This window comes from Protopterus annectens, chromosome 5.part0 (assembly GCF_019279795.1).
Source record: "Protopterus annectens isolate FY-2018-M chromosome 5.part0, PAN1.0, whole genome shotgun sequence".
NCBI lineage: Eukaryota > Metazoa > Chordata > Ceratodontiformes > Protopteridae > Protopterus > Protopterus annectens.
In genome coordinates, this window is record NC_056735.1 from 625596487 (window position 1) to 625616486 (window position 20000).

The 20000-nt window shown below is 40.4% G+C and overlaps 1 protein-coding gene across 3 annotated transcripts in view; it reads right to left on the reverse strand.

Moving 5' to 3' along the window:
* Positions 1-20000, reverse strand: part of LOC122802711 (cohesin subunit SA-2-like) — a 1740876-nt gene that overhangs the window by 871317 nt on the left and 849559 nt on the right. The window lies entirely within an intron of this gene.

Sequence of the window (20000 nt, forward strand, 5' to 3'; positions counted from 1 at the left end):
GCTACTGGACACAGCATCATCTCAGCATGTCTGAAACTCACTAGTCACAAATTCAATAAATATCCTTACTGGCAAAAATTTAAGTTCCATTTTTGTACTCACTGTCATCAGAACTGTTTGTTACTGGTTTCATGCACACATAAAGCTTACAAAATATGCATGCAAGCATTTGTTATACAAAACATACAAAGTTAAGATTGTGTACATCAAAGGTTAAGAAGGATAAAGAAGAGAAAAAAACTCAAAAATATTACTGTGGTGTTGTTATATAAAAATGCACTTTACCCTGCGTCATGTAATGCATACTACCAAATGGACTTTCTACAGCTTCTGAGAGACCTGAATTCACAAGGCTGTGTCCCTCACAATTTTGAGATAATTTTTTTTTCTTTGTCCAAAAGATGCACTCCCGATTAGATGAAAATTTGAGATAGTTTGACAAGATATGGACAAATCACTCAACTTTATTTGGAGAGTTTGTAAGACAACACATTTTGCAGCAATACATTTTCTGAAGAATAAGGAATATGAAGTACTTTAACCCTCAGGAATATCCAGAGAATTAAACATTTCTCTTCTGGTTTACTCGGCTAATAACTCTAAGCTACTGTTAGAAATGTTTTCTACTTGCAATGGCCAGCAAAGAGTAATTATGGGGCAGTGTAATGTTCTCCTTCTATAAGTTACTGGTCTTTGCCACTGAATATATTATACCATTTCCTGACAAAAAAGTTTACATTAAGCAAAAATTACAATACCCTTTCTTCTACATTAAATGTTCAAGCACTTAAAAATGAAGTTTGGTCACCTCGTCTCTTGAAATGAACTCCTGTAGCATTTACAAATCACTGAATAGCAGATCTTCTCTTCATACCTGCTCTTGGTGACTGTAGAAGTGTCCTTTCTCAGGAAGAAGTGGAAAGCTGGGATGCCAGAACAGCGTGACCTCAAATAGCAACATCAGAGACTGATCCTTGCATATAATCAGTCATAATCACAGTTTTAGTAACACAACCACATTGCCAATGTTTCTGATGCCTTGAGCCAATGATGTGATGACTTTAAAGAACAAATTGAACTATAAGACCAGAATGGGAAGGAGCCACTCTGAATTCTGTGGCACTTGTATTTTAAGTAAAAAATGTGTACTTTCCAGCAGTACCAGATTATTGACAGGAATGCAGAAAGGCACCCTTGGCTGAATGGCATTGTAGTCAGACACCTAGTGAGGCCAGCCATGTGTATATAAATGCCTATCTCTCCCTCTGTGTGTGTATATATATATATATATATATATATATATATATATATATATATATGTATATATTGCACACACATACATATATATATATATATATATATATATATATATATATACATACACACACACACACACACACACACACACACACACACACACATATATATTTTTATGTATATGAATATATAGCCATCCACTGCTGTTGACTTGCATCTATCCAGTCAGACCACAGCAACAGCCAATGCCATCATTATCTAAAGTTTACATGTCAAGTAAAGAACGAAAGTAGATTGTCAGAATGTAATTCTGTAATACTTCCCAATATACATTTAAACACAAAAATCAATACAGAGAAGGAAGAGAAAGACAGCATCAATGAATGAAGAAAGAGGCTTACTATAGGCTGAATTATTTCAAATGAACAAGCAAAGCGGGACAGCAACAATAACCTTTGGATCCTCTGATTCCTTATAGGGGGCCTTAGTAACAAGGAGTAATGCTCCCTAGATATGCAAGTTCACACCCAGTATTACATGAAGGTGAGAGTGTACAATAACAGCCCAGGTGCCAGGCATGGGTCAATAGTAGCAGATGTAGGAGAGAAGCCTGTGATGTGATAGGCCTGAGCTGTCGAGCCTTGCACTGGTTTCAAGCCATATTCTCTACAATCAACCCCTGCACTCACAACTCAAGTTTCCATCCCATCAATCATCACATATCTGTTTGATTTCTATGCTCTTAGACATGGCCCTTGCCTCAAAGCAACCCGACAGAGTCTACTCTGACTTTGTTTCTCAACCCCCCCCCCATTTCATCACCATCCCTTTCCACTTTGATTTATCACATTCTGATTGCACTAAGCACATAATTCATAACTGCGTAGCACTAAAGTATCTTTTCAAATCAGGTAATCCTAAACCACCATGTTCTATGGAGAGGATCGGCTTATCCCACTGAAATATTGCCCTCTTCCCCTCCCAAATACATTCTTTCACCTCTTTATTATCATCCACCACTTCTCCTCTGGTTAATAAAAATATGCCTGAGCTGTACATAAAACTAAAGAGACTACTAATATTCTCATTGCTTGTATTTTGCTATACATATTCATCGTTAACAGTTTGCAGTTTCTCAGTTTCTGTATTATCTTTTGTTTAGTCTCTTCTAATATAGCCTTAGCTGCCAAAACAGAATCCTTTTAATCCATACACTTAAGTACACATCTTATCATGTCTCCATATATACAGATATTGCTGAATCAATTTGTGTGTGAGTACACAGTTTACTACTATAGGCTTTGTTTTTAACTTCATTAATTTTACATACTTGAAACTGTCTCAGAATGATCCATACCACCAAACATGTTGTTTTCTGGATCTTTTAAATACAAAGTAATATAATCTGCAAATATAGCTAAAATGTCTTGATAACCATAACATTCATATCCTTGAATATGTGAATCCCTTATGTTCTCTGCTAACAGCTGTAAATGTAAAGCAATAACCAAATGGAAAAGAACACCCAAGCCTTATTTCTTCTGAATGAACACAGCTTGTTGGAGAGGAATCCTCCCTCCTTAATTCTTGCCTCAGCCCTTTTATATAACCGCCTAATTAAACCTATTATTCTAATTGGGAATGCAAATGCTACCATTGCCCTACTCATAAAATCCTAGCTAAATTTACTGAATGTTTTCTCTGAATCAAGGCCCCCTCCAAGAAACAGCAACATTTTCATGCATTCATTTTCACTCTGGATAATCACTGTTCTATTAATCTTGTTAAGTATTTGACTTTATATCAATTTTGGCAACACCTTTGCCATTCTATTAGTCAGTATAAATATAAACACTTTAATCAAAGTTTAAAATTGAAATGTGTCTATATGAAGGTGTCTGAAGGGTCTTTACCTTCTTTTGGTAAGACAGCCACAACAGCTTTCTTCCAAGATGCAGGTACTCCCCCACCCTTTTAAAATAATGTTAATCAAAACCTTTTACATCTTCAATACTTTTTTCCCTCCCAACTTCCAAACTTCTGCAGCAATACCTTCTGTTCCTGGAGACCTCTCTGTTGAGTGATTATACATCACTGTTTTTATCTCATTGTTTCTTATCTTAGCGATTAATTATTGGGACTCATCTTCCTCTAACCTTGAAAAAAATAATTAGGTTCACAGGTGTGTAGTACGCTAATGGCCCTGGGGCCTTTACAAGCCTAGCCCATAGAAGTGCCCTGGTACTGTGCCGCCCGTTTTTAGTTCCCAGTGCCTCTATCAAGTAGAGCCACAGGAGTGATCCCCGGTGTGAACTTTCTATTTCCCATCCACTCATCAAGATTTCTCTTGAAGAGGGCTAGTGAGGTGCTTTGCTTAACATGTACGGGAAGTCTATTCTAGAGCATGGGCAGTCTCTGGGTTATGAACCTTTCCCTCCAGCATGTTGTATTGATTGTAGTAATGAGGCCTCTGGAGCATGTGGTGTGGAGGGATTAGAATTTCTTTAGATGTAGCACTTCTAACAGAGCTGGGTCAGACATGGCATTGTAAGTCAAGCAGAGATCGCCTCTTAGTAGACGATATGAGACGGAGAATAGCTGGAGTTTTTTGAGTCTGTCCGTGTAGGACATGTGTTTAAGACCTTGGATCCTCTTCATGAGGTATTTTTGTGGCCTCCCCAGCTGTTGCAGGTGTCTAGTAAGGTACATGCCAAATGGGGCATTATACTCTATGATTGGTCTAACAAGGGAAGAGTAGAGAGAAATGATGACCTCTTTCTTCCTGGATGCACATAGAAAGACTTTCTGACCACAGTGGCAATGTGGTGGTTGAAGGAGAGGCTGCTGTCAACCTGTGTCCCCAGATCTCTTATAATGCCTTCAGTGTTCAGTGGGTTCCCATTGATGTGGTAATTAGTGGGAACAGAGTTTTTCCCAAAGGGGATGATGACGCATTTTTTGGCATAAAGCTTAAGGCCATGGTTTTGACACTAGTCATTGGTCTCAGTGAGGCCTTTCTGTAGGATGTCTGCATCATTTGGGGAGTTAATAATTGCTCTCAGCTTGCAGTCATCTGCGAATTTGCTCAGTCAGTCCCTCCATGTTGGCCTGGGCTTCTGTGAAGTAGATGCGAAACAGGAGAGGACCCAGGACCAGTCCCTTTGGGACTCCATGTGTGACTGATCGGCAGTCTGACTTTCACACTGTGGGTTCTATCTGTGAGACAATTTGCAACCCACTTAACAATACAGGGGTTTATGCCTAGTTTGCTGAGTTTATCAATAATCCCTGAGTGAGGAATGGTATCAAAGGCCTTGACCAGATCAAGGGAGGCTGTATGAACTGCCTTACCTTCGTCCACCATTCTGGTGACTGACTCAAAGAAGTCAACCAGTTTGAGCAGGCATGATCTACCTTTCACAAAACCAAACCGCGTGGGATTTAGAGTTTGGAGATTCCCTATATCCTTGTTAATTAGGTCTATGATGACGCGCTCCATAGCCTTACATATCAGACTCATTAGGCTAATGGGGCGATAATTTCCAGAGTCTGTAGTTGCCCCTCCTTTATGGAGAGGGATTACTGTAGCAGTGTGCCATTCGGTAGGGACAAAGCATGAGGTGAGGCTGTGAGTGAACAGAGCACACAGATGTGGTGCCAGTTCACTTTGTAATTCATGCAGATCACAGCCAGGGATATTTTAGGCCACATGGAAGCAGTATTCTTGGCCTTAGACTGCAGCTTTAACCTGTGCTGCAGTAATGCTGGGTGCCTGGCATTCTTTCGGTATTGAGATTAGTCCTTTAGGGGGGGGAGAAAGGGGTAAAGTTGGCACCGAATCTGTCAGCCAGTATGTTGGCAATATCTGTTGGCTCAGTATAGGAGGTACCATTGTGCAGCAACTCACAGCAAATCTGGGTAATGCCATGGAGATTCTTGATTTAACTATAGAAGGCTTTGTGGTTGTTTTTAGTGTCTGCTGCAATTCTGCCTTCATAGCTGGCTTTAGAGGTTTTCATGAGGGATCTCAACTTTTTGCTGAGGCTAATAAAGCAGTTTTTCCAGTGTTGGGACTTCACCTTTTTCTGCAACAGTTTCTTCCTTCTGTTGTAGAGTTTATTAATGGCAGGGGACCACCAGATTGGCTTCCTTTTTTTGGAGGAGACCGTCTTGGTTCTGTACTTGTTTGTACAGTGCATTGGTGTATGATTTGGCAGTCATGTATCTATTTTCCATTGGCATGGGTGCCATGAAGTTAGCAACCTCTGTTTTTGGAGTCCAAAGTCAACTATGGAGAAGTTTTTCATGGTGGATACCTCTGCGGGGGTGTGGGTGAGATGTGGATTTCCATGGTGATTAGTTTGTGGTCGGATCTAACCAGGGAGGAAATGACTATTGCTGTAGAGCAATGGTTGCCCATGTTAGTAATAACCAGGTCAAGGATATTGCTTCCTCTAGTGGGAGGTAAGAATGAGCTGGTCCAAGGCACTGGAACTGATGAATTCCAGGAAGCGTTGGGCCAGTGCATTGGTGGCATGAGTAGTTTTCCCAGCTGATGGAGGGGTGGTTGAAGTCACCTAGTATGAGTGTTGGGTCGGATCTTAATAGTTTCCAGGGTGCTTAGGAATGTGGAGTCAGAGGCTTGGGACATGGTTGGGGACATATAGCAGGCTACGACCTGAATCACCATCTTACTCAATGTTAGTTGTACCTGGAGTATCTCAGATGCGTTATGCTTGGCTGCTAGTCTGGAAATGTGCATATCCTTTATAAATATGGAGACACCACCGCCTTTGGAGCTTCGGTCCATGTTCTGGTGCTGAAAGGTGTGCAATCAGTTAGTGCAGGGGTGCTTTCTGGTGCTTTAAACTAGGTCTCTCTTACAGCACAAATTTCAATGTTCTCTATTTTGAGGAGTGCTTCGAGCGAGTGAATCTTGAGATTTAGACTTCTAGCGTTGAGAAGCATGACCCTCAGACTACATTTATTTATAGCTGTTATGGTGGTAATTTGGTCTTTGGAACACCGCCTAAAAAGGCACTATAGGGGTGGCAACAGCCTTAGCCAGTACCCGGAAACCCAGGGGTGAAGATGCAGGCCATCCCTGGCAAAGCATCGAGGTCTGTCAATCATGTCATCCCAAGCAGACAGATACTAGATCCCCTTAGAATGACACCAGAAACTTAGCCAATTGTTGAAGTCAATCATTTTCTGTTTATACAATGGTATCATTCTGTGTTGGTACAGTGGTATCATTCTGGGTGATGATAGGATGCTGGTCAGTGCTAGGGTCATACCTGCCTGGGCCACATAATCCGAGAGCTCCACTGTGTCTCTTTTCATGTAGTCCAGGGAGGTGTGTCTCAGGTCATGGACATGGACAATGGCAGAGTCATACTTGTACTTGTTGTGGAGTGACCTGAGTGCATGTGTTATGTGTCGGATTCTGGCACCTGATAGACAGCTGACTGTTACCTTCTCCTTATTCAACCTAGTGAGTGGGACATCAGTGTGCCTCACTATTTTCTTACATAAATATTTACATTTGTGCCTTTTCTTAATTTCTTAATTTCCACAGTCCTCTATTTTATACAAATTCTGATAACACTCCCAAAATATTTGTAATACGTGTACAGGATCTCTGGTTATTTATTTACTTATTTATTTGTAATAAGCTTCTTAGGATGGGCAACAACTCTTTTACTTTCTGTTGACTAAGTCATTGTGCTAACTCAAGCATCTGGCATTAAGGATTAACTGTAATCATCAGTAAACTACCAGAGCAGGGGAAAATAAGGCAACATGGACACTCTGACAACAGGAACAAGGGTATATGGTATGTGTATTTTACTGTGTGCTTGTGTGTGGGAGAATGACTGAATGGGAAAGGTGAGTATACAAACTCAATGCAGCTGTCACTAACAACTGCCACAGGAAATGCTGATCTGCACTCTGCAGTAGTTAACTACGCTTCATAAACATGCAAATTAGTCAATAATGAGGTCCCTCCTCATTGTGTCAGATCTGTCTGTGAATTGCAAAATACAACATTGTGGGAACAAACCTTTTTACCACAGCCCTTATGACCAGTGGAGAGGTTATTTATGAATCTTCAGGCTTACCTATTGCTTAAACCAAGGACATAAACCTAGATATCCATCCCTGTAAAAACAGGGGAAATTATTATCTTAATTTGACATATAATATGATTGCAATCATGTTACTACTGGGGTAATTTATACTGTAAGCTGTGTCTTGTGACTTTTTCTACTTAAAATACCCCTGGCTGCATCTATATAAAACTGCTTAAGGTTACTTCTTCACTGCCTTTGGTGCCCCTTCTAAACATTAATGACATCAAGTTGGTATAAGTTTTACCATTCATCTAGGTCAACAGAATTCCAGTCTTTCTCAGTCACTTTATGAGCTCATCTAAATAGTCAACAATTCTTCTATTTTTCCAAACTTTTGTTATTGACTCGATATACTCCTTCAAGTGCGTCACTTACTCTAAACAACTTCTGACTGCATTTCATTTACTTTTTCTGCTTAAATGACTGGAAACCATCTCTTGCGCCAAATCTTGAACTGCCTTTTTGCTGAACAGTAGCAAGATTCTTACAAGCTAGAATTTTCTCTTCTCTTTTTCTGGTTGAATTTCTGTTGCTTTCTCCAAATTTCTTCTTTGCTAGCAGCTGGGCAGTGTAATTACAAGCCCGCAACTGAATTTTTACCAGTTTGATAGTTTTAGTGACATTTTTTCACAACTGCAATTTTTGCACTAAGAGAGCTCTAATCAAACTTTTGATCAGTGTGCAACCATCTTAGAAGGAAGTACTGATCAATTCAACATTTTGATGTTTACGCATGAGAATGCAGAATGTCACTGATGACAGCAAGGTTCATGAAGCAAACTTGGCAAGCAAACAACTGATGACCTCAGGATGCAAAATCAGTTATGTATATAGAATGCTATACTGCTGTGTGAGTTAAAACAGGTGCTCAAGTGTCCCCAAGCAATGGGACTTCCACAAGACTTCAACCACTGGGCCCACCAAGGAGGGTCACCCATGTTATTTTATTTAGATCTGTGATTTTTTTTTTATTTAGATACTGCATGTAATGCTTACACGGAGACAGAAGCAAGCTCAGTTGAACTGGATCTTTACAAAAGGGTACAAAATTGAAATGACAACAGAATAACAAGCACACCCACTTTAAGCAATATTCAACCATAAGTCAAAACCCCCTTTATAAGTGAAAGACACTTAAGACTGCTACTCAACTAGTTCAATGTTCAGAATGCAAGAGGGAGCAGAGAATGTAGCTGACATCTTTTCAGTGCATCCTTGGCTACCATAGTTACTGATGAAGGACAACATGCGCTCATAGGGACTATAGAAACAAGAAAGCTGACTACCCTGTGCCAAAACCATTATTTCTTGGAGACACAGAGAGAGTGAGAATGAAAAAAGCACTGTATTACAAATGAAAAATTTATATACGAGAGATACGTCTAAGATTAGACAGAAACATTTCAGACACATACTTTGTCACACATGGAAGAAGAAGAAATCACTATTCCAGTTGATGGTAATTATTTGTTGAAGTGTTAAGATTAACTACACCTTAACATTTTGAATGTGATCCAAACTGATCGCACATGAATCATATTTAGACTTGGAAGACTTAAGCTATGATGAAAAAAAATGATATGGTTCCCTAAATGGATGAAATGACAGGAAAACATGCATTGTAACACTTTGGCAAACAATGCCAGAAATGTCAACATGCTATTGCAGATGTCAGAGTTGCCAGAAGCCTCACTGATATAAACACTTGTTTTTTTTTTAATGTTCTACAAATAAAAGCTGCCATTTACTCGTAATGACAGATGAATACGTCCAGTTTTGTAACCCACATAAAAAAATATTGCGATTCAAGTTGTTAACATAACATTTTCTGTAAGTGGAATAACCACCGATAATGGCTCTCCATTCAGTAGGGATTGGCTCAATAAGTTCTATAAAAATTTTGGAATAAAGCACAGAAAAATCACTCATTTGTAGCCTCAGGTTAAAGTAATGATAGAAACATTGAAGGCTAATACTAGAAAAGCATACACATAATATGAAGTGTTCCCAGGAGGCAGCAGTTATATGCATTGCTGTCTCTCCCTTCTTGCCACTTACTGTTTGGGTCACCCCAAGGCTCTATTCTTGGCTAGCTCCTCTTTAATGTTTTCATTAACAATTTGTATACCAACATAAAGCAAGCTTCCTTAATCCAATATGATGACTCAACCCTTATTTGCTCAGCAGACAACCTAAACCATCTTTAACAAATCACATACCCTTTTACCTCCATCAAAAACAGCTCTGCAATGTACAGCTACTGTTAAATTACCAAAAATTCTAAGTTACGTATTTTCTTCCCTAAAATCCACACAAAATGCAAAACCAACTTACCTGGTTTGATAATACAGTAGCAGAAGTTGCTCCATACACTTAACTATTAGGGATGTTAATAGATGGCAACCTTAATCATACCTCTCAACTGTACAGATTTTCGCAGAATGTCCATATGTTTGCCTCATATTTTTGATATGTTTCTCAAAAAAAGTGGTTTTCTGTCAAATCATTGAAGACTGAAGTTAAAAAATAATGACAGACATTTGAGTTTCAGACTTCATACCCTTCAGAAAAGTCATGCTAACGCAAACCCTGCTATTCTATCAACTTTCTAAGTTTTGTAAAAGCAATATTTAAAAAGTGTCCCTATTTTTGGGCCTTTGTTCCCCATTTTTTATGGCTTTGTCCAGATTTTGTGTTCCAAGAGGTTGAGAGGTATGCACCCAATTAAAAAATCTCATCAGAAACTTGGAATGTTATACAGAGCAAACAATTTTCTTACCAACACCACAAGAAACAACCCTGGCTACTACCTATCTCTTACCATCATTTTTGTATGGAGCACCAGTCCTTACTTATTTTCAGGCTACACTAAAAACCTAAACAAGAACAATTTCACAAAAAAATGGAAAATTTACTACTAACAAACTCAAAAGCACTTATCACTTCACTACCTTAAAATAACTATATTAGCTTAAATTACCCCACCATTTCACATATACTCAGCTACTTGGGAGTTATTACTTAATGTATAAACCTTCAAAATGCCCAGCATTAATCAAAATATTCTTCACAAATACTGTCCCAAAAGACCACTATGATCACATGATAAAAAGCTTTTCTCCACCTACAAACCTGAGATGTGAAGGAAATGCCCTGTACTCCAGCTGTGTAGTCAGATCCTGAAACTCAATCACACTTTTCCTGAGGTCTAACCTCCACACATTTAAATCTACACTATATGAACTTCTATAGCTGAATCCTTACTTTGTTCTTGCTTTACACCTTACTAAAATTGTTCTATACTCTATACTAACTTCATCAGCTAATTCCATTAACAATAACAGTAAGCCTCCCGCTTAACATGAAGTAGAGATGTTCGTGTATTCTTTTTTGTACATATTACAAATATTTTCCCCATTTTACATTACTCATCCCCACTACTCATTACACATATGCATATATATATATATATATATATATATATATATATATATATATATATATACACACACACACACACACATACATATATGTATGTGTGTGTGTGTGTGTGTGTGTGTGTGTGTGTGTGTGTGTGTGTGTGTGTGCATCCTTATCAGATGATCGAATTTTCAGAGACCTGAAAGTCATAAGGTCGGGAGACAGGACTATATGATCGAGTTTCCATAAACCTGAAGCTTTTGAATGGACATTGCGGTACAGTGTGCGGAACGGGAAATTTACCCTTTTCATAAACTGAGTTAGTTCATTTAATTTGCAGGGGGGTGTGGGGGGTGCAGGGGAGCTTTTCCCCCGGCAAAAAAAAAAAAATATATATATATATATATATATATATATATATATATACACACACACACACACACACACACACACACACACGCACACACATGCACGCACACACGCACACACACACACAACAACCACTCCTAACTTTACTTACTTTAATCTATTACATTACTACTTCCAAGTCTACACTCTATTCAGTTTTCCCTGTTACATCTAATAACGTCCTGTCCAGATACCATATTTTTCTATCTTCTCAAAGGAAAATTCAGTTCTTCTTTTCTTCCCCCCTCCATTCCTACAACTTCAACCATCTTATTCAGTAGACCTAATATGTGCCCTCCTACTCTAACTATATATCTTTGCTAGTTAACCATGTTATTCTGTTTGTATGCCTTTGTCAGTAAATCATTTTTAATTTGCTATAGCAACAAAAGTAAAGTGATTGTGTTACTTGTTAATCCTGCATGTTACTCATGTCTATGATTGTCTTAACATCGTCTTTACTGGAAAATTTCTCTCAGAGCCTTCACTGGAAACATGCACCATTACCAAAGTGGACTTTCCCAGTAAACAAATTTCAGCAAATAACTAAAACATACAGCTAAGGTGCAAGAGCACAGTCCACCATATACCCACCATTGATCCAGCTAGTGTATTATTCAGGCATACATAAAATAATAAAAATCCTCAATCTGTCTAAGAAGTTAAGGAGCAGAATTTTTTTATGGGCAAGTAAATAACACTGAGGACAAGAATCTCAGCAGTGATTCTACATTTCAGGTTATGCAGCTTCGTAATAAGAGATATACCTTATCCCTGAGGGTACACAAACTTGGGTTTAGAATAATTAAGTACACTGAATGAGAGAAGTATACTCACTGCAAGAGACCGACAGTGAAGGGAGCAGGCACAACATGAAAAGAAACAGTTTTAAGAGATTATTCTTGCTTTACTTTGCAATGATCAGTGTTTTAAAGGTGGCATTCAGAAAGCTTCTAAAAGCACCAAAGCAGCTTGTCTGTAAAGGTCCTTCTGTCTATAAACAATCATAAGGTAAGACTTTAAATAAGACAGAAACGTGCCTATGGTGCTGTGTGTGCTGTGGTATATTGCCAAGACTTACAATGCATGGCTGGGACTAGTATGTACGTAAGGGTATTTGACAATGTGACAAAATATGCAGACTTTTGCTGTATACTACCCAACAATACATTAATGCAAGTCTTTCACAAGTACTTCTATGGGCAACCATGCAATCCTCAACCTACACCTCAAGATTCTGATTGAGGGCATAACTAGATTGGTCAGTGTTGTAATACATGAATGGTAATCCACCCACTACAGCAGCTACGGGTTGTACCTTGCTATGCAGTAGACAAGCAACAGTCACTCAGTACTTTGCTTTGATTTAAAATATGCCTGGTGCTTCTCAATGGGTAGAGTCAGTAGAACGGTAGACTGCACAAAAGGTCTAAAACCATAGCTCAGCATCAATGGTCATATTTAACATATCCATGCAAAGAACATATGTGGCTATGGTTAGCTATACAAAGTTTACAATTTGTTTTTGGCTTATCATATTTGTCAATACTTACCGTTGGCAACATCCTTCTATACACTCCGTCAGCTGCAGATGTAGTCATTCAATGGAGTACTTCATGATACTTTGAAATGAAGCAAACAATTCATAGAGGCTGACTCATTAGCGTGTCTCTGTCAGTTTTCCAACACACTTAGCTGTTGTACCATTATACATTGCCAATGTCCCATGTGATATCAGCACTTTCTGCATTTCAAAGTGCAGCTCGGTGTACAGTTAAGAATGGCTACCTCAATGACTTGTGTGTCAGTCCACCAGTCATTCTAGGCAAGGGCTGTTGCAATATTCTTTACAGAGAGACAATTAGTCTTCAATATTATGGCACCAGGATTGTGCATTTCAAAAATGTGACAGTAAACTAAATCTAACTATCTATACACACACACACACACACACACACACACACACACACACACACACACACACACACACATATATATATATATATATATATATATACACACACACTTAGGTCCACTTTTAATAGGGGGTGGGGGGTGCAGGAGCCCCCCTGCAAGAACGCAAAAAAAAACAAAAAAGAAGTTATGTCTTATAACATTCCATCTGTGTTGTCGATCTTCACTAATCCTTGAATGTGGGCTCAGTTCCGAGCCTGTTACCGAATCAGCCTTTATTCCAGCTTGTGCCTTCCAAAACTCTCTAACTAAGCTCTATCCATAATTCTCCTCAACAAATTACCTCATACTGAGTTTGCAAACAATAGTGACAGACAGGAAATAGCAGATCAGAGGCCATACCTGTGTCTCTATTATGAAAGCTAATCTTTGGAGAGATCCGATCCACCAAGATTTCTTAAGGCAGGTGGAAGGAGGGGATGGAATGTCAAGGATTAGTGAAGATCGACAACACAGATGGAACGTTATGGTAAGACAACATCTTTATCTGATGTTGTCAATCTTCATGTAATCCTTGACTGTGGGACAGGGTCCCTAGCTACCTGGACCTTGGGAGGTCTCAGGGAAGAATATTCCTGAGTCGAATGATGCACATTCCCTAGAGACCAGGTCCAATTTTTAATGAATAATAAAGTTATGAGGAGATGCCCAAGTTGCCGCTGCACAAATATTATCTAAAGAAGCTCTTTCATATAAAACTGCAGATGGTGCTATTGCTCTAGTTGAATGTACTTCTACAGGTCCTGGTGGATGGAGTCCCTTTCTGTTGTAAACAAAGGTCCTACAGACTCTAAGCCATTTAGCCAGAGTAAGTTTAGATAATGGACTCCCTAAAGTGACTGAAGAAAACAAAATAAATAGCTGGCTAGATTTTCTGATTTCCTTTCTTCTGTGAACGTAGAAACATAATTGTCTATGTACATCTAGTAAGGGCAGGCAGTACTTCCCTTTATTGGAAAAGCTGGGAAAAAACTGGGAGGTTGTATAGGCTGATTGATATTTGACTCAGAAACAACCTTTGGTAGGAAGGAGGAATTTGGCCAAAGGGAGACCCTGTCCTTATGAAAGATTAAGCAGGGAGGCTTACTGGATAAGGCCTGTATTTCAGATATTCATCTGGCAGTAGTGATACCTATTAAAAATAAGGTTTGTGAAGGGCCAGAATGATGCATTGGATCGGGGAGGTCAGAGAGGGATGCCTGGCAATCATGGGAACTGGAGAATCCATACAGTGAGCTTGAGATGCTGCAGATTCGGATGAACCAGTCCCTCCAGGTGCGGCAATAGATCTGGAGTTGTGTCCAGTATTGAAGGTATTCAAAGTGGATGAGGCAATAGGAAGGAAAAGCAGACCTGCTGAGGCCAAAATGGGGCAATGAGGACTATCCTGTTCTTCAACCTGTTGGCTTTCTTTAGAAACTGGCATATTAGGGGAAATGGAGTAATGGAGTACAATAGACCGGGGGGCCAACAGTGAAGGACAGCATGTCTTGGTGAGTCCCCCTATCGGGGGGATTATGGCAAAGTAACTGCTGCACGTGTTGTTCAGAGGGGAGGTGAAGAGGTCACAGCAAGGTTGACCCTAAAGGCTGAATATCTTTCCTGCCACCAGTGGATTGAGAGGCCACTCATGAGGCATGAGGATGGATCTGCTCAATTTTTTCAAAATCACACTGGAGCTCCCTGGAATGTGCATTGCCCATTGCCATACTCTGAGTGCTTCTCGATAAAGGGGGTAAGATCTGGTTCCCCCTTGCTTGTTGATGTACCAGACTACTGACATACACACATTTGAATTGCAATTGTTCCCAAGGGGGAAGGAATCTTGAAATGCCTGCAAAGCTAACAGCGTTGCCTTCATCTCTAGAACACTGATATGCAAATTGGCCTCCAGCTGGGATCAAGTGCCTTGGACTGTCTTTCCCAGATAGTGCCCCCCCACCCTAACTGGGATGCGTCTGTGGTCACTATGGCTTGAGATTGAGGATGGATAAAGGGACAACCTAATAAAATTTCTTTAGAGTGGAGCCACCAACTCAGGTCTTCTTTGCAGCGATTGGTGATCATAATCAGATGGAACATTGGCAGATTCAATAGGGACCACTGGGATGCCAGAAGCAATTGAAGAATTCGCATGTGATACCTGGCCAGGGGTACAAGCGTGATAGAGGCTGCCATTGATCCTAGAGTTTGTAGAATGAGTCTTGCTGTTACTTTCTTGCTGTGAATGATCTGGCTGACTTGTGATCTGAACCATTGAAGATTTTCTAGGGGAAGAGATGCACTGCCGGTGACTGTGTCGAGCATAGCTCCAATGAATTCCACTTGTTGAGATGGTTCTAAATGGGATTTTTTGTGGTTTATAGTGATTCTTAAGCTGGAACAAAGAAGAAGAGTATAATCTCATGCCTTTACGAGTTGATGCCTGGTGGGAGCAGTAAGGAGTCGGTCATCTAGATACGGAAACACCCGGAATCCTAGCAGTCTGAAGTGAGCTGCTACCACTGCTATGCACTTAGTGAACATCCTGGGGGCTGTGGTGAGATCAAAGGGCAGGGCCCTGAACTGATAGTGACTGGCTCCCAGCCAGAAGTGCAGGAACCTTCTGGACCACTTGTCCATTTTTATATGGTAATACACATCCCAAAGATCTGTTGAGCACATCCAATCATCTTTTCCCAAGAATGTTAAGAACAGACTGAACCAATACCATCAGGAATTTGGACCAATACCATCAGGAATTTGGTTTGCTGAACTGATCTGTTCAACTGACTGAGATTGGAAATTGGTCTCCAGTCCCATTTTTTTTGGCACTAAAAAGAATCTTGCGTAGATCCCGGATCCACTCTGGTCTGGTGGGACTGCTTGGATGACTCTTTTGTCGAGCAATTTTTGGATTTCTAAGACTGCTGCATCCCTGTGACTGGGTGGAACATCCAAGATTCTTCTTAGATTGTTTGGTTCTTCTGAAAAAGGGATGTTATAATCTCTAGGCATAATCTTCTGCACCCATTTGTCTGTTGTTATCCTTAGCCAGGCAGATTGTGGCAGGGATAATCGCTCCCTGAATGCCTCCAGAGGAAGGTAATCTGGCCTTCTTTCAGGAGCGCTGATAGGAGTTACCAGGGAAAGAGACCCTGGAGCCCTGATTCTGTGGGGCATTCTGCCTCTTGAGCGGTATCTTCCATTATTACTCCCTCTCTGCATCAGGGGAAGTCATTGCTATGTGAGACCTGGAAAGGTCCTTGGGACTTTCTGAACCAAAGCCTCCCACTTCTATGGTTCCTGGAATAAGGCCCTTGAGGAGTGGAAAAGCATACGCCCATGGCAGAAAAAGTCTTCCCATCTTTCTCTGGCTAGAGTCTCTTTAACTTTGGTACCAAATAGGGATGTTCAGTCAAAAAGAGCATTGACAAAAGAAGATTTAAATGGCTCCGCAAAATCATATAACCGCATCCAGGCATGTCTCCTGATCGCTATGCCTGTACCTGCTGCACTTGTCATCCCATCTGCAGCACAAGCAATTAGCCTCATGGTTGAGTTGGAGATAGATTCTAGGATGGCAAGCTGAGAAACCACTTTGTCTCGAACTCCTTCAGCTACTGCTCCTGAAAGAGTATCTGATAGCTCTTTAATCAGATCTCTTTGAAGCCTTGTAAAATGTGCCATGTAATCCAAGGACCTGAGAACGAAGGTTGATGAAGCATATACACACTTCCCAAATCTATCCATTGTCCTAGACTCTTTGTTAGGAGGATGAATAGGAGGACTTTCACCAGCAACTTCCTTCTTGATGGCTGCCGCTACCACCATAGCATCCACAGGAATTCCTTTCCATTGTTGCTGATCCTGAGGGACAGAGAGGATACAGTTAGGTCTCTTTGGGATCGACTCAATAGAGTCAGGTAACCTCTAAGCCCACTGAGTGATCAACTTAATAAGATCATCAGTGGGTGGAAAGATCCAAGAGGTAGAGGCAGGGCATGAAAAGCCTCTAGGTATACTGATTCCTCCAAGGAAGGCTGAAGGGTAGTCCAGCCACCCCTCTAACAATTTCTAGGATGTCCCTGAAGGAAAAATCTTCAGGGCGTTGATTTAGTGGAACCTTCCCCCTCACTCAGTTATCGTCTGTGAAGGACTCTTCAGGGGAGTCCAAGTGCTTCCTCTTGCACCTTCTCTTCAAAGGTATTTCTTCAGTGGGGTGTTCTGGAGAGGTATCCTAATATGACATAACCAATGTGGTTTGATCCTGAGACTTCTGTGCCCCTCTGTCCCAAGGAAGAGACTGGAGGAAGCTCAGTTTGAGGGGATGGATAAGACATTTAGTTCAGCAGTGAAGGCATAGACTGTTTTTCCATAATGGGCAAGGCCTTCTCCATGGCTTGGAAGGCAGCCCCCCCCCCCATAGAAGGATGGGAGCCTGGAACTGAAATAGACTCCTTCAGAACCTGTGGTCCCACCCCACACCAAGAAGGCTGCCTCCAAAACCGAACCCAGAGTCGAGCTTACATATGCCGAAGCACCGAGGAGCGTGGAGGGCTCTGAAAGTATCAAAGTCGAACCCTGTCCCTTGGAACCGGCAAAGAACCCTAGACCCCAAGAAGTCTCCAGTTCCGACAAACCCAAAGAACTCAGGGTAACTACCGGTGCTAGAAAAGGAGCTCTGACCAGCACAGAAACAGTCAAAGCAGGGAAGGTCGGTACCAGGTGCTCCAAAAACTCAGCTGGAGTTGATGGAGGAATAAGCAGTGGTGTGGAAGAAGGTAAGGTTCCAGAGCTAACACTGCTAGGAACCACGGAAGATGGTAATCCCCTTGCCATAAGGAGCTGATCCACCAATCTTATAATATCAGATTGGGACAAACTCTTGGTAGATCAAACTGAAGAAACTGATGGAGATTTTTGTGGACATTTCTCCAAAAATAGGCTGGAAGAATGGTCCACAATAGGATCCACTGAAGGGGAATATGTGGTGCGTGGTAAAATTTTAACTGAAAGGTCCTTCGTCTCCGTACTCTTGGTTGGTAAGGAAGAGGAAATGTCTTTGACATCGGTACCAATGTAGATTGTACCAAAACAGGTACCAAAGATATCGGCGTTGAAGAAACTGGTGCAGAAACAGGCACCTTTGGCACCAAAGACTGAATGTTTTGGCCCACCAGTTCCGATGGAGCTGTCATCACCGTGGGAGTCTTAGCAATTTTTCTTGGCTTTCCGATGAACGTGTCTTAACCTACTGACTTCTTTTCTTTGGTTTGGTACAGGAGGAAGATGATGATGATGAACTGGTTGCAGTTTTAGGACCAGGTAAGGCCTCGTCAAAATCTGCTTTAAGAAAACCTTTCAAAATGTACTTGTTTCTATGGCAAATAAGAGTTCTGTGGCTAAAACTGTGACAGATTGCACAGTCCTCTTGTAGATGGACCACACCAAGACAATAGACACAAGTGTCATCTGAATTTGGAAGCTTCCTTTCTAATTTCTGGCATCTCTTGAAGCCCAAAGTGCTTTTAATGGGTTTGTCAGCAATTACAAACAAAAAAGGCCATAGAGAGACACGCATACACACACACACTCGTAGCGAGAAGTCAGAAAGGAAAGTTTTTTTTTTTTTTTTGTAATAAACTAAGGAAAAGGCAGGAAGAAAAGAAATACTAGAAATGGCATTTTAGAATACCAAAAGGTAAAGAGGAAAAAAGTACCAACAATCGTACCTGAAAAACTACCTAATGGTAGATCAAAGCAAAAAAAACACATGCACACACATCTACACTATCTAAAACAGGAGAGGGTAGTGCAAATATAATGGAATATAGATGGAAAATAGGAAAATCTAACTTACAGTTTATGAAAATCAGCTATCGCTTGAGAGCTGAGAGAGAACGTGTCTGGCATTATGAAGCGGCAAACAAGATTTGAGGTAATTTTGTGAGGTGCGTTATGGGTAGAGCTTAGCTTGAGAGTTTTGGAAGGCACAAGCTGGAATAACAGCCGAGTCAGTTCCGAGCCTCGGAACCGAGCCCAAAGTCAAGGATTACGTGAAGACTGACAACATCAGATACATTAACTTCGATTTTATGGTCTTAACCATAAGATATTAGAAATTTTTAAACTTCGAGCTTTAAGTATAGACCCTTATACACACAATATCACACCTGTATACATTTTTACTTCACTAACTTGGGAAAAGTCAGTGCTTGCGATATGTTAACATTCTGACCATCCCATATTTCCTACTAGAACAAAAACTGTTCTGTTACAGTTTCCTCCAATCATGTTCAGACAATTGTCAGTACTTTTGGATTTTGGATTAGTTAGCTATTTATTTTCCATAAATGGGATTTTTACATCAGGAGATTTTATACCTACACACAAACACTTATTCACAACTTCGAAAAGGCGACATTGATTTACTCAGTGGCCAGTCCTATATGAATTTGCTGCTGCTGTGTGAAATTTAAAATGTTTAATGTATTACAGCCTGACACTGTTTTCTTTAAGTAGTTCTTATTACTTCAAATGCAGCTGGTTTAGACTTTGATTTACATTTTCTAGTTACTGATTTTTTTGGCAGTACCAGAATTGAAGTTAACAAAGCCTTACTATGTCAAGACAATTCAGATCCTCTCTCCTAGCTCAAAAGAATCATTTCCTTAGTTACACCCATTTGCTCAGCCAATATTTCTGACAGAGTACTCTGCAGGCATTTTTTAAAGTCTGCAAAGCTCATTTCACTCCCAAAACATATGTTCCCAGTTACCTCTTTCTTTCCCATCACACCTCCAACATTTGCCATTTATCTGAGGA